This window comes from Convolutriloba macropyga, unplaced genomic scaffold (assembly GCF_964194025.1).
Source record: "Convolutriloba macropyga unplaced genomic scaffold, txConMacr16.3 SCAFFOLD_2636, whole genome shotgun sequence".
In the NCBI taxonomy this organism is placed as follows: domain Eukaryota; kingdom Metazoa; phylum Xenacoelomorpha; order Acoela; family Convolutidae; genus Convolutriloba; species Convolutriloba macropyga.
This window is the reverse complement of record NW_027452683.1, coordinates 13,525-27,500: the sequence shown is the minus strand read 5'-3', so window position 1 is coordinate 27,500 and position 13,976 is coordinate 13,525. Positions and strand designations below refer to the sequence as shown.

Sequence of the window (13,976 nt, the reverse complement as noted above, 5' to 3'; positions counted from 1 at the left end):
CATAATACTCGTCTTGTTAGCTCATTCAATGAGAATAGCTTTTCCCGTTGAGAATTTTTGCCTTCAATTGGCGTTGTAGTGAGTTTGGCTACTCAGATCACCAAATACTTGTGACAATTCGAACCAGAAATGTTTTCAATTTTCACATGCTGATGTTTCGGATTCAACCTACTAGAAGCAGCATAATACTTGTATTCAACAATTTCTGTATCAAATCCCAGTTTTCTCTGGTGCATCTTTGCCAAACTATTCCAAACTGCCTGAGTCTGAATACCAATTACAGGTACTAGTAAATGCACGTTACTAAGGACTATATAGTTCTAGGTTACTGTACACAACGACGTTCACATGTTGATGTTTCAGCTGCCGCTTACTAGAAACAACATAATACTTATCGTGCATACCTTTCCATAACTTGTCCTTTTCAGATGCATTAGTTTCCCTTTGTCTTGGCTTCTACAGTCAGACTGGCTACTAGTAACAGCACAGTACTAATCACATATCGTTCTACAGTTTGCAGACAACTTTCACATGTTGATGTTTCAGCTTTCGCCTACTAGAAACAACATAATACTCGCTGTATACATTTGTAGTTCTCTATGTAACTTTCATGTGAAGAAGTTTCGCCAGTCTTTTTGACTGTCTCAAATCTGAGTCATGCTTAGGCTACTAGTTGCTTCATAGTACTTATCGCCTCGAGATCATTGAACAAAACTTGATTTTCACATGTTGCTGTTTCAGCTTCCGCTTACTAGAAACAACATAATACTAGTCTCATTAAGTTCCGTCTCTTTGCAATTTTCTTATGAAGAAAATTCGCCATCACAATGACTCCAGCAGTTCTTGATCAAGGAATGCAATCATTGATCAGAATGCTATTATTTGAATCGGTTCTGCTTTAAGTGTTCCAATTTTATTGGAAGCACCAACAATAGAACATCAATGTGTTCAATCGAGAGTTATATAACCCTGAATCGGACGCAGTCAACAGCCGAAGCCGAGACCGCCTTTTGCGTTAGAGAGGTCGGTAAACAAATCTTGCGATTCATACCGAATTAACACATATAGCTGTGCTCCTCTTCGTAAAGCGAGCCAAGTGATCCCCTGTTGAAGGATGTATTTGGACCAATCTAGTAGCATTTGGTTTCCAACAAGCTCTCCCAAGTTAGCTTACTTATTGGGCTTTTCAACCAATTCGGTTGGCTACAAGCATCATCAAAGTACTAGCCACAGTTTGATCGCAAAATTCTACGACTTTCACATGTTGATGTTTCGGCTTGCGCTTAGCCTACTATAAGCAACATAATACTAGTCATATCATAGAGCGTGATCAGCTTGTGACGTTCTCATGATGAAGTTTCACCAACAGTGTCTCACTTCGAGCTTAAATCCAGCTACTAGTAACTACACAGTACTGACTGCAACGATAACTTTTATCTATACCTTTCACATGCTGCGCTTTCGGCCAGGGCCTACTAACGTCAACATAATACTCGATATAAACTTTTGTTCATGATGCAGCTTCCCCATGCAGAAGTTTCGCCTTCAAATGCTCTCTTGGCCATATGACGTAAGAAAAGGTTACTAGTAACATCACAGTACTAGCCACAGTTTGATTGCAAAATTCTACGACTTTCACATGTTGATGTTTCGGCTTGCGCTTAGCCTACTAGAAGCAACATAATACTAGTCATATCATAGAGCGTGATCAGCTTGTGACGTTCTCATGATGAAGTTTCACCAACAGTGTCTCATTTCGAGCTTAAATCCAGCTACTAGTAACTACACAGTACTGACTGCAACGCTAACTTTTATCTATACCTTTCACATGCTGCGCTTTCGGCCAGGGCCTACTAACGTCAACATAATACTCGATATAAACTTTTGTTCATGATGCAGCTTCCCCATGCAGAAGTTTCGCCTTCAAATGCTCTCTTGGCCATATGACGTAACACAAGGTTACTAGTAACATCACAGTACTAGCCACAATTTGATCGCAAAATTCTACGACTTTCACATGTTGATGTTTCGGCTTGCGCTTAGCCTACTATAAGCAACATAATACTAGTCATATCATAGAGCGTGATCAGCTTGTGACGTTCTCATGATGAAGTTTCACCAACAGTGTCTCACTTCGAGCTTAAATCCAGCTACTAGTAACTACACAGTACTGACTGCAACGATAACTTTTATCTATACCTTTCACATGCTGCGCTTTCGGCCAGGGCCTACTAACGTCAACATAATACTCGATATAAACTTTTGTTCATGATGCAGCTTCCCCATGCAGAAGTTTCGCCTTCAAATGCTCTCTTGGCCATATGACGTAAGAAAAGGTTACTAGTAACATCACAGTACTAGCCACAGTTTGATTGCAAAATTCTACGACTTTCACATGTTGATGTTTCGGCTTGCGCTTAGCCTACTAGAAGCAACATAATACTAGTCATATCATAGAGCGTGATCAGCTTGTGACGTTCTCATGATGAAGTTTCACCAACAGTGTCTCATTTCGAGCTTAAATCCAGCTACTAGTAACTACACAGTACTGACTGCAACGCTAACTTTTATCTATACCTTTCACATGCTGCGCTTTCGGCCAGGGCCTACTAACGTCAACATAATACTCGATATAAACTTTTGTTCATGATGCAGCTTCCCCATGCAGAAGTTTCGCCTTCAAATGCTCTCTTGGCCATATGACGTAACACAAGGTTACTAGTAACATCACAGTACTAGCCACAATTTGATCGCAAAATTCTACGACTTTCACATGTTGATGTTTCGGCTTGCGCTTAGCCTACTAGAAGCAACATAATACTAGTCATATCATGGAGCGTGATCAGCTTGTGACGTTCTCATGATGAAGTTTCACCAACAGTGTCTCATTTCGAGCTTAAATCCAGCTACTAGTAACTACACAGTACTGACTGCAACGATAACTTTTATCTATACCTTTCACATGCTGCGCTTTCGGCCAGGGCCTACTAATGTCAACATAATACTCGATATAAACTTTTGTTCATGATGCAGCTTCCCCATGCAGAAGTTTCGCCTTCAAATGCTCTCTTGGCCATATGACGTAACACAAGGTTACTAGTAACATCACAGTACTAGCCACAATTTGATCGCAAAATTCTACGACTTTCACATGTTGATGTTTCGGCTTGCGCTTAGCCTACTAGAAGCAACATAATACTAGTCATATCATAGAGCTTGATCAGCTTGTGACATTCTCATGATGAAGTTTCACCAACAGTGTCTCATTTTGAGCTTAAATCCAGCTACTAGTAACTACACAGTACTGACTGCAACAATAACTTTTATCTATACCTTTCACATGCTGCGTTTTCGGCCAAGGCCTACTAACGTCAACATAATACTCGATATAAAATTTTGATCATGATGCAGCTTTCCCATGCAGAAGTTTCGCCTTCAAATGCTCTCTTGGCCATATGACGGAACACCAGGTTACTAGTAACATCACAGTACTAGCCACAGTTTGATTGCAAAATTCTACGACTTTCACATGTTGATGTTTCGGCTTGCGCTTAGCCTACTAGAAGCAACATAATACTAGTCATATCATAGAGCGTGATCAGCTTGTGACGTTCTCATGATGAAGTTTCACCAATAGTGTTTCATTCGAATTGGTTCTGCTTTAAGCTCTCCAATTGTTTTGGATGAACCAGTTTTGCCCTTCGAAGCCACTTTTGTGAGCTTTTGTGGGTCTTTACCAAGAGGATATACCTCAAGGCCTCTTTCAATTCCTTTAAGTTCTTTCAACTCCTTTACAGTTTCTAGGTTCACATAGCTGCAAACCTTATTTCTAGTTTTAAGTCTGGCCAACTTGGGGAGAGTTGGTGCAGACCGTGACCAATTCTAGTAGGATGCCACAACAAGAATGTGATCAACTTAGCTTGTCGATGAACCTGCCCCACATTCAAACAACTCTATCGCCTTTTCCTCGTATAGTTATATGCGAGGGCCTCTCATAGAGAGCGCTGTTAGCAACCTTTTCCACATAGACGATAAAGTTGTGAGTGTTTTGCACATGGCTGTTGTCATCACCACGTGACGAGTCAACTCAGCTTGACTCTCTACACTCCGACAAGCTTTGCACATACGCCTTTAGTTCAGTATGTGTCTTTAATCTGACTCCGGTGCCTCAAGCCGGAAAAATTGTCAGATTATGATCATTATCGGTTAGTCATCCCGATGCAAGATCGTATCGTACTGTCTTTGTCTACCTCCAGATTCCGAAGAACAGGAGGAGACTCTCCCAGACCTACATATCTGGGAGAATGTTCAGAGGGCGAGAAGCTGTGGATTACTCTCCCCTAAGAACTGACTAAACTTTACCCTCGTCCAAGGTAAGTTTATTTTAGCTAGCCTTCTATGTAAAGGATCTGAGGCTAAGCTGTGTTTTTTCGAGCCTTTGGCTCGGAGCAAGTTCAGTGGGCGCCCCGAGTAGCTCAACTCTTTCCCACTGAACAGCGCAACGCTCTGTCACTCGCTGGGATTTTTGCGTGTCGGTTCTAACCACGCGACTTGTGGACCTTTTTAGGCCTTTCTCATTCACAAGTCTATAGCTGGGCTTCTATAACCCAGCTTCTGAGATCTAGATAGCTGCAGTTCTGCTAGGCTGCTTTTGCTAACTAGTCTCCCTTTAAGCAGTCCCTTGCCATGACTGCTGAACTATGTATCCACACAAGTAGTTTTTGAGCTCGATACATAATTCGAGATTGGTTGCCAAGCAATCTCTAGCGACAGAGCGTCATGCGCACTACAGACATGGCCTCTACCAGCAGCCATGCCCGAAGGAATCAATCACTGATCCTTCCGCAGGTTCCCCTACGGAAACCTTGTTACGACTTTTACTTCCTCTAGACAATTAAGCTCGATCCGCTTCATCCCGTTGCCGGAGACCGAAGTCCCAACAGTAGGAATTTGCAATTCTTGCTTAACTATCCAATCAGTAGTAGCGACGGGCGGTGTGTACAAAGGGCAGGGACGTAATCCCTATGAGTTGTTGACTCATAAGTACCAGGAATTCCTGGTTCACGTCTGCAAGTTACAACAGACGATCCCCTTGAAGCGCTGTACTTTTCTCTGATTGCCCAGTCCATTTCGGACCAAGGGCTGAGTACTCAATCTAAAAGTACACAGTGTAGCGCGCGTGCAGTCCAGAACATCTAAGGGCATCACAGACCTGTTATAGCCTCACTTCATCTGCGGTATTTAATTCCGCATAGTTCCTCTAAGAAGTGTTTGAATTCACATATAGTGAATTTCATTATTTAGATGGAGAAGATCTCGTTCGTTATCGGAATTAACCAGACAGATCACTCCACTAACTAAGAACGGCCATGCACCACCGCCCATATAATCATGAAAGATATTCAATCTGTCAATCCTTAAGATGTCTGGACCGGGTGAGTTTTCCCGTGTTGAGTCAAATTAAGCCGCAGGCTCCACTCCTGGTGGTGCCCTTCCGTCAATTCCTTTAAGTTTCGATTTTGCAACCATACTTCCCCCGGAACCAATAAACTTTGGTTTCCCGGTTAATCTCTTGCCAAGTCAAGATCGACTTTGACAAATTGTAGGTTGGTATAGTTTATGGTCAGAATTACGAGGGTATCTAATCCTCTTCAATACTCTGACTTTCGTTCTTGATTAATGAAAACATTCTTGGCAAATGCTTTCGCAGTAGTTTGTCTTGCCACGATCCAAGAATTTCACCTCTAACGTAGCAATACAAATGCCCCCGTCTGTTCCTTTCAATCATTACCGCACTCAGCCAACCGGCATCAATCGAGTAGCGGGTCATTCTCCATTATTCCATGCTTTATTATTCGATCCCAAAGGATGCTTTGAACACTCTAATTTTCTCAGGGTGAAAACACCGTTTCCACAGTTCGTCACATTTAAGTGCAAACTATTTCTTCGATGCGAAGGATGAGCGGAACGAGTCAACAGATTTAACTGAAGACCATGTTGCCGTTCTACTCAAACAGATCCAACTATGAGCTTTTTAAACGCAGCAACTATTGCATACGCTTGTAGAGGCTGGTATTACCGCGGCTGCTGGCACCAGACTTGCCCTCTACTCGTTCATCAATGGAGCTTTTAAGTCCATTCCATTCTGATTACAAACCATAAAGGTTCATATCATTATTTCTAGTCACTACCTCCTCGTGCGGAGAGTGGGTAATTTGCGTGCCTGCTGCCTTCCTTGGATGTGGTAGCCGTTTCTAAGGCTCCCTCTCCGGAATCGAACCCTGATTCCCCGTTACCCGTCACAACCATGGTAGTCCGTTACACTACCATCATAGGTTGATAGGTCAGAAATTCGGAAGTTCCGTCCCCAAGCCGAAGCTATCTGGGATCTTTCAGTTACTAGGACTCATCACGGGATGTGTCTGTACTTAGCAAATCACCCGGTGTAGTCTTGTAAAAGTCTCCGACAGTGTCGGACAATCAGCATGCATTAGCTGCAGGGTTACCGCAGTTATTCATTTAGCTTGCAAATCAACTAATAGATAGTAACTGATTTAATGAGCCATTCGCGGTTCCACTTTTTCAAGCTTCGCTTGCACATGCATGGCTTAGTCTTTCAGACAAGCATATGGCAACTGACAGGATCAATCAGTTTAATTGTACTTTGAACAATCTTTCGATTTGTTCGAATTTAGAAAGACATAGCCTTGCGGCCTCGTCAATCTTGCTTTGAGCTTTTTAAATCACGAAGAGTTTCAATGCATGCTTTGGCATGGCTACTAGTTACTACACAGTACTCTACACACTTAGAGTTACCCACGATTACACATTTCACATGCTGATGTTTCGGCTCGCGCGTACTAGAAACAGCATAATACTATGTGTACTGGTAGATAGCGCTCTGTGAGCATTTCCCATGAGCAGGTTTTGCCCTCCAAATCTCTGTTCTACTGTTACCAATACCGGCTAACAACTGTATCATACTAGGGAGAATTGACTCATGATTTAAAAACCAGATGTTCACATGTCGATGTTTCGGCTCTCGCCTACTAGAAACAACATAATACTAGTCTGTTAAAAATCTCAATCACGCCGCCTCTTCAGATACAGAAGTTTTACCTTTTATTGGTTAGAGAACAGCTTTCCAGCTGTCGACATGGTTACTAGTAACAACACCGTACTCAACACAAAAACTTTTCAACTTCACAACTTTCACATGCTGATGTTTCTGCTTTCGCATACTAGAAACAGCATAATACTTATTGTTTTGTCAAGTAATTTGTGTGTCTTTCCCATGTGAAGTTTCACCGGTCAACAATGTTTCCCTGACCAATTACGGCTACTAGTAGCTGTATAATACTAGGGAAAATGATTGAGGATTTAATATCAGATTTTCACATGTTGATGTTTCGGCTTTCGCCTACTAGAAACAACATAATACTAGTCTGCTAAGAAATCTCGCTCAAATTGCCTTTTCACATACAGAAGTTTCACCTTCTATTGGTTAGAGAACAGTTCTCAGCTGTCGACATGGTTACTAGTAACAACATCGTACTCAACACAAAAATTCTTCAACTTCACAACTTTCACATGCTGATGTTTCTGCTTTCGCGTACTAGAAACAGCATAATACTTATTGCTTTGTCAAGAAGTGTGTGTGTCTTTCCCATGCGAAAGTTTCACCGGTCAGCAATAATTGCCGTGTCCAATTAAGGTTACTCATAGCTGTATAATACTAGGGAAAATGATTGAGGATTTAATATCAGATTTTCAGATGTTGATGTTTCGGCTTTCGCCTACTAGAAACAACATAATACTAGTCTGCTAATAAATCTCGCTCAAATTGCCTTTTCACATACAGAAGTTTCACCTCTTCTTGGTCACTGTACAGATGATGCTGTCTGTTCTTTATTTGGTTCTGCTTATTATAAGGAGGGGCATCACTCCTTCCTCCTTGGTTTGCATGCATTAAGCCTGCTTTGTGAAAAGCGTATCTTTCTAGCTTTTCTTCGCCTTACTCGAGTAGGACGATACAATCCAGACATTAGTCAGTCTTGGTGTAAAGTCACTGAGTATTATTCGGTTCTGCTTTATTCAGCAATATGCTGTATAATTGTTGTAATTTGCGAACATATTTGTTCTCAGTTCCGAACTACTAGCGACGACAGATTACCAGCGGTCATGAGCCATCAAGGTAGTTCTTTGGTGCATCAAGTAGAGAGGTGCCATCAAACAACACTTCCCTAATAATGCTACACACATAGAATTTGCTACAGTGCAGCTTTTTACTTTGCAAAATTTGCGCACAAATTTTGCATAGAATAAATGTTTTATCAAGATTTTTAGATCCCCTCCCTTGAGAGAACGTTACTCCTTTAAGTGAACACCCCGCGGCGTCCTGTTGTTATTGCTTATAACCATTTCGCAAGCCGGAGGCATAATGCACTACGCAAGCCGCTACTTTGGCACAGAGGCACCTAGTTTTACACCCGGGACTTCAGGTGGCCCAGTTTTACACCCAGTACAGCGGTGCCAGTTGGTAACCCGGTGGATCCTCGGAGACCAGACATGATCATAGATCAAACCCGATGTATGCTACTCCTGAACGTATAGTATCTCCACTGTGCAATGAAATTATCGTTCGTTTCGGGCCTTCCTATACGTTCAGCAGACAATCGCTAGGAATTCACCTCGTGACCCGTGGTGACCACACTGGATTTCAAGTTTATTGATTTGGACAGACCTGTCATTTATTTTGCTTTTCAGCTTCAGTTCTGCTCGATCTAGCTTGCCTAAGGCTTGATCTCGCTTTGCTCACCCCTGTAGGAGCCTCTACTAGTACCACTCGGAGTAATGGGGAATCCACCAGACCTAATCGATGAATGCCATCAAACAACAAACATCATACCCGGCTTCATCAGGCATATTTTATTACTTCCGAGAGGTACTTTAGTATCAGATCTTTCTCCATGCCTCTTATGAGGACCCGTCAGACCTTTCGGTTTATCGTTTAGCTTCAGTCCTGCTCGATCTAGCTTTCCCAAGGCTCGATCTAGCTCTATTCGCCCCACTAGAGGGCTCTCTAAGACCCCTCGGTCTTAGTGTTAGCTCCGGTACTGCTCGGTCGTGCTTGCTGAAGGCCCGACCCAGCTTTAGTTAGATTCTCGTACTTTCTCTTGGCCTCTCTAGGAGGACCAGACAGACCTCTCGGTCTATCGTTTAGCTTCAGTCCTGCTCGATCTAGCTTGCCCAAGGCTTGATCAAGCTCTATTCGCCCCGCTAGAGGGCTCTCTAAGACCCCTCGGTCTTAGTGTTATCTTCTGTAATGCCTAACCAAGCTTACTACAGGCCTTGGTCAGGTCTTTATCGGTCACCGATTAGTAACAGACCAATCATAGGGCCTTCCACCCTATCCGGGTTGAGGTCTTTAGTCCAGCCATATTTTGACAAGACACCTCTCCCTAATAATGCCCCACACATAGAATTACTGTCCATGCAGTATTTAACTTGTGTTTTTTTCTAAAATTTGATTTTCACTTTTTGGAGGTTCATTTGCTCCTCTGACACTCTTTCAGCTTCAATCTTACTCGATCTAGCTTTCCCAAGGCTCGATCTAGCTCTATTCGCCCCACTAGAGGGCTCTCTAAGACACTTCGGTCTTAGTGTTAGCTCCGGTCTTGCTCAATCGTGCTTGCTGAAGGCGCGATCAAGCTTTAGTTAGCTTCTCGTACTTCCTCTTGGCCTCTCTAGGAGGACCAGACAGACCTCTCGGTCTATCGTTTAGCTTCAGTCCTGCTCGATCTAGCTTTCCCAAGGCTCGATCTAGCTCTATTCGCCCTGCTAGAGGGCTCTCTAAGACCCCTCGGTCTTAGTGTTAGCTCCGGTACAGCTCGGTCGTGCTTGCTGAAGGCCCGATCAAGCTTTAGTTAGATTCTCGTACTTTCTCTTGGCCTCTATAGGAGGACCAGACAGACCTCTCGGTCTATCGTTTAGCTTCAGTCCTGCTTGATCTAGCTTTCCCAAGGCTCGATCTAGCTCTATTCGCCCTGCTAGAGGGCTCTCTAAGACCCCTCGGTCTTAGTGTTAGCTCCGGTACAGCTCGGTCGTGCTTGCTGAAGGCCCGATCAAGCTTTAGTTAGCTTCTCGTACTTTCTCTTGGCCTCTCTAGGAGGACCAGACAGACCTCTCGGTCTATCGTTTAGCTTCAGTCCTGCTCGATCTAGCTTTCCCAAGGCTCGATCTAGATCTATTCGCCCTGCTAGAGGGCTCTCTAAGACCCCTCGGTCTTAGTGTTAGCTCCGGTACAGCTCGGTCGTGCTTGCTGAAGGCCTGATCAAGCTTTAGTTAGCTTCTCGTACTTTCTCTTGGCCTCTCTAGGAGGACCAGACAGACCTTTCGGTCTCTTGCTTAGCTTCAGTCCTGCTCGATCTAGCTTTCCCAAGGCTCGATCTAGCTCTATTCGCCCCGCTAGAGGGCTCTCTAAGACCCCTCGGTCTTAGTGTTAACTCCTGTAATGCCTAACCAACCTTACTACAGGCCTTGGTCAGGTCTTTATCGGTCACCGATTAGTAACAGACCGATCATGGGGCCTTCCACCCTATCCGGGTTGAGGTCTTTAGTCCAGCCATATTTTGACAAGACACCTCCCCCTAATAATGCCCCACACATAGAAATACTGTCCATGCAGTATTTAACTTGTGTTTTTTCTAAAATTTGATTTTCACTTTTTGGAGGTTCATTTGCTCCTCTGACACTCTTTCAGCTTCAATCTTACTCGATCTAGCTTTCCCAAGGCTCGATCTAGCTCTATTCGCCCCACCAGAGGGCTCTCTAAGACACTTCGGTCTTAGTGTTAGCTCCGGTCTTGCTCAATCGTGCTTGCTGAAGGCGCGATCAAGCTTTAGTTAGCTTCTCGTACTTTCTCTTGGCCTCTCTAGGAGGACCAGACAGACCTCTCGGTCTATCGTTTAGCTTCAGTCCTGCTCGATCTAGCTTTCCCAAGGCTCGATCTAGCTCTATTCGCCCCGCTAGAGGGCTCTCTAAGACCCCTCGGTCTTAGTGTTAGCTCCGGTACAGCTCGGTCGTGCTTGCTGAAGGCCCGATCAAGCTTTAGTTGGCTTCTCGTACTTTCTCTTGGCCTCTCTAGGAGGACCAGACAGACCTCTCGGTCTCTTGCTTAGCTTCAGTCCTGCTCGATCTAGCTTGCCCAAGGCTTGATCAAGCTCTATTCGCCCCGCTAGAGGGCTCTCTAAGACCCCTCGGTCTTAGTGTTAGCTCCGGTACAGCTCGGTCGTGCTTGCTGAAGGCCCGATCAAGCTTTAGTTAGCTTCTCGTTTTTTCTCTTGGCCTCTCTAGGAGGACCAGACAGACCTCTCGGTCTATCGTTTAGCTTCAGTCCTGCTCGATCTAGCTTTCCCAAGGCTCGATCTAGCTCTATTCGCCCCGCTAGAGGGCTCTCTAAGACCCCTCGGTCTTAGTGTTAGCTCCGGTACAGCTCGGTCGTGCTTGCTGAAGGCCCGATCAAGCTTTAGTTGGCTTCTCGTACTTTCTCTTGTCCTCTCTAGGAGGACCAGACAGACCTCTCGGTCTATCCTTTAGCTTCAGTCCTGCTCGATCTAGCTTTCCCAAGGCTCGATCTAGCTCTATTCGCCCCGCTAGAGGGCTCTCTAAGACCCCTCGGTCTTAGTGTTATCTCCTGTAATGCCTAACCAAGCTTACTACAGGCCTTGGTCAGGTCTTTATCGGTCACCGATTAGTAACAGACCGATCATAGGGCCTTCCACCCTATCTGGGTTGAGGTCTTTAGTCCAGCCATATTTTGACAAGACACCTCCCCCTAATAATGCCCCACACATAGAATTACTGTTTATGCAGCTTTTCACTTGTGAAATTTTTAATTTTCGCAATTATTATAGAATAAGTGTTTGCGCAGCTTTTCATAGGTCGAGCTCTAGCTAGCTAGCTCAAGCTAGCTAGCTAGCTCAAGCTCAAGCTATCTAGCTCAAGCTCAAGCCAGCTAGCTCAAGCTCAAGCTAGCTAGCTAGCTCAAGCTCAAGCTAGCTAGCTAGCTCAAGCTCAAGCTAGCTAGCTCAAGCTCAAGCTAGCTAGCTCAAGCTCAAGCTAGCTAGCTAGCTCAAGCTCAAGCTCAAGCTAGCTAGCTCAAGCTCAAGCTCAAGCTAGCTAGCTAGCTCAAGCTCAAGCTAGCTAGCTAGCTCAAGCTCAAGCTAGCTAGCTAGCTCAAGCTCAAGCTAGCTAGCTCAAGCTCAAGCTCAAGCTCAAGCTAGCTAGCTAGCTCAAGCTAGCTAGCTAGCTCAAGCTCAAGCTAGCTAGCTAGCTCAAGTTCAAGCTAGCTAGCTAGCTCAAGCTCAAGCTAGCTAGCTAGCTCAAGCTCAAGCTAGCTAGCTCAAGCTCAAGCTAGCTAGCTCAAGCTCAAGCTAGCTAGCTAGCTCAAGCTCAAGCTCAAGCTAGCTAGCTCAAGCTCAAGCTCAAGCTAGCTAGCTAGCTCAAGCTCAAGCTAGCTAGCTAGCTCAAGCTCAAGCTCAAGCTAGCTAGCTAGCTCAAGTTCAAGCTAGCTAGCTAGCTCAAGCTCAAGCTAGCTAGCTCAAGCTCAAGCTAGCTAGCTCAAGCTCAAGCCAGCTAGCTCAAGCTCAAGCTCAAGCTAGCTAGCTAGCTCAAGCACAAGCTAGCTAGCTAGCTCAATCTCAAGCTAGCTAGCTCAAGCTCAAGCTAGCTAGCTCAAGCTCAAGCTAGCTAGCTAGCTCAAGCTCAAGCTCAAGCTAGCTAGCTCAAGCTCAAGCTCAAGCTAGCTAGCTAGCTCAAGCTCAAGCTAGCTAGCTAGCTCAAGCTCAAGCTCAAGCTAGCTAGCTCAAGCTCAAGCTCAAGCTAGCTAGCTAGCTCAAGCTCAAGCTGGCTAGCTAGCTCAAGCTCAAGCTAGCTAGCTAGCTCAAGCTCAAGCTAGCTAGCTCAAGCTCAAGCTCAAGCTCAAGCTAGCTAGCTAGCTCAAGCTAGCTAGCTAGCTCAAGCTCAAGCTAGCTAGCTAGCTCAAGTTCAAGCTAGCTAGCTAGCTCAAGCTCAAGCTAGCTAGCTAGCTCAAGCTCAAGCTAGCTAGCTCAAGCTCAAGCTAGCTAGCTCAAGCTCAAGCTAGCTAGCTAGCTCAAGCTCAAGCTCAAGCTAGCTAGCTCAAGCTCAAGCTCAAGCTAGCTAGCTAGCTCAAGCTCAAGCTAGCTAGCTAGCTCAAGCTCAAGCTAGCTAGCTAGCTCAAGTTCAAGCTAGCTAGCTAGCTCAAGCTCAAGCTAGCTAGCTCAAGCTCAAGCTAGCTAGCTCAAACTCAAGCTAGCTAGCTAGCTCAAGTTCAAGCTAGCTAGCTAGCTCAAGCTCAAGCTAGCTAGCTAGCTCAAGCTCAAGCTAGCTAGCTCAAGCTCAAGCTAGCTAGCTCAAGCTCCAGCTAGCTAGCTAGCTCAAGCTCAAGCTCAAGCTAGCTAGCTCAAGCTCAAGCTCAAGCTAGCTAGCTAGCTCAAGCTCAAGCTAGCTAGCTAGCTCAAGCTCAAGCTAGCTAGCTAGCTCAAGTTCAAGCTAGCTAGCTAGCTCAAGCTCAAGCTAGCTAGCTCAAGCTCAAGCTAGCTAGCTCAAGCTCAAGCCAGCTAGCTCAAGCTCAAGCTCAAGCTAGCTAGCTAGCTCAAGCACAAGCTTGCTAGCTAGCTCAAGCTCAAGCTAGCTAGCTCAAGCTCAAGCTAGCTAGCTCAAGCTCAAGCTAGCTAGCTCAAGCTCAAGCTCAAGCTAGCTAGCTAGCTCAAGCACAAGCTTGCTAGCTAGCTCAAGCTCAAGCTAGCTAGCTCAAGCTCAAGCTAGCTAGCTCAAGCTCAAGCTAGCTAGCTAGCTCAAGCTCAAGCTCAAGCTAGCTAGCTCAAGCTCAAGCTCAAGCTAGCTAGCTGGCTCAAGCTCAAGCTAGCTAGCTAGCTCAAGCTCAAGCTAGCTAG

General features: G+C 44.9%; 1 pseudogene; it reads right to left on the bottom strand.

The window, feature by feature from the left end:
- Window positions 1-964: 964 nt before the first annotated feature.
- On the bottom strand, window positions 965-1,116 carry LOC142357712 (5.8S ribosomal RNA; annotated as a pseudogene).
- Window positions 1,117-13,976: the final 12,860 nt, after the last annotated feature.